This window comes from Arachis ipaensis, chromosome B08, assembly GCF_000816755.2.
Source record: "Arachis ipaensis cultivar K30076 chromosome B08, Araip1.1, whole genome shotgun sequence".
NCBI classification, from domain to species: Eukaryota; Viridiplantae; Streptophyta; class Magnoliopsida; order Fabales; family Fabaceae; genus Arachis; species Arachis ipaensis.
Genome location: NC_029792.2, coordinates 113,815,532 through 113,817,161, shown reverse-complemented (window position 1 = coordinate 113,817,161; position 1,630 = coordinate 113,815,532).

Here is a 1,630-nt window from a genome sequence, read left to right as displayed (position 1 = left end):
GTCTTTAAAAAATTACAGAAATATAAAAAAAATATTCATTTAATATGAAAAAAATATCCTAATACTTAACAAGAGAAATATCTAATTATATTTTAGCAAAAATAATTAAATATCTATAAAATTTAAAAAAAAATTATGAAATTTTTAAAAAAAATAGAGACATTTATATTTGTAATACAAAAAAATTTGAAAAATATATAAAAGAACATCTATTTAGTATGAAAAAAAAAACATTCTGATACTTAGCAAAAGAAACATACATATATATTAACTCGTAGAAATTTTGGATTCACCTAGAAGTATTTGGCTGGTTTTTGGCTAATACCCTTTTGCTTCCCTAGCATTGTTCTATTTTTAAAAGGAGTCTTGCAAGTGAGCTCTAACAATTTTGGTAATTTGTTTAGAGAAAATTCCACTCCCCTCTCCTGCGAGATGCTAAAATGACACTCCCCTCCCCTCTATTTTATAAATATACATTCTCCTCCCTTCTAACTTTTAAAAAACCTCATCTTTAATCCATTTAAAATTTTTTGTGTTAATTAATATTAACTTTATCAATTTTTTAAGAAAAAATAAATTATTTTTTGAAAAAATACCTATTAGTAAAAATTTTATTTTTTATTATTAAATTTTACTTACCAAAATACCCTTTTAATAAATTATTTTTTATTGATTAAATTGTATTTTATTAAAATACTTTTAAAAAAATAATTTATTAAAAGATATTTTGGTAAGCAAAATTTAATGATAAAAAATAAAATTTTTACTAATGGGTATTTTTTAAAAAAATAATTTATTTTTTCTTAAAAAATAGATAAAGTTAACATTAGTTAACACAAAAAGTTTAAAATGGATTAAAGATGAGGTTTTTTAAAAGTTAAAATGGAGGGGAATGCACATTTATAAAATAGAAGGGAGGGGAGTGTCATTTTAGCATCTCGCAGGGAGGGGAGTGTAATTTTCTCTAATTAATATAAATTCTAAAATCACGGTTGTATTTTAACTAATTTCATAAAAGATATTATTATAAATAAGTAGAAAAAGAAAGAAATTAATGGTACATTACTTGCATTTTTTTAACATAAAAAAGTGCTAATTTACATTTTAATATAAAAGTAATAGTTTTATAAAAATTTCAAAGCTTATTTTAAGAGATAAATATTTTATACAATAATTATACATTTCAAGTATGTTTGTACTTCTTGATTTTAGGTTTATTAGATATTTCAAACTAATTATTTATATTTAGTTATTGTATGAATTGATTTAGAAAATGTATTATTTATTAAGGTATAATTATTCTTTGATATAACATTTGGTCTTGTTCGAAGTTTTCAAAGTTTCATATTTAATTTTTTTTTTTTTTTGGTTAACTCATATTTAATTAACTTTGTGTAACGATAACATCTCTGCTCAACCCAAGTTGCCACCATCACCACAAAACTTATCCTCTGTTTTTCATGTTCTGCCTAGAAAAGAAATTGTTTTTTTTTTCCCTATTTTAGAAGGTGTAATTTCACTATTTTGAAAGAGTTTAACAAGAGAGTTGTTGTAAAATAAATAAAATGTGTACTAAATATAAAATAAAGATGTGTAAATAGAAGACTCTAATATTAATATAATTAGCTCA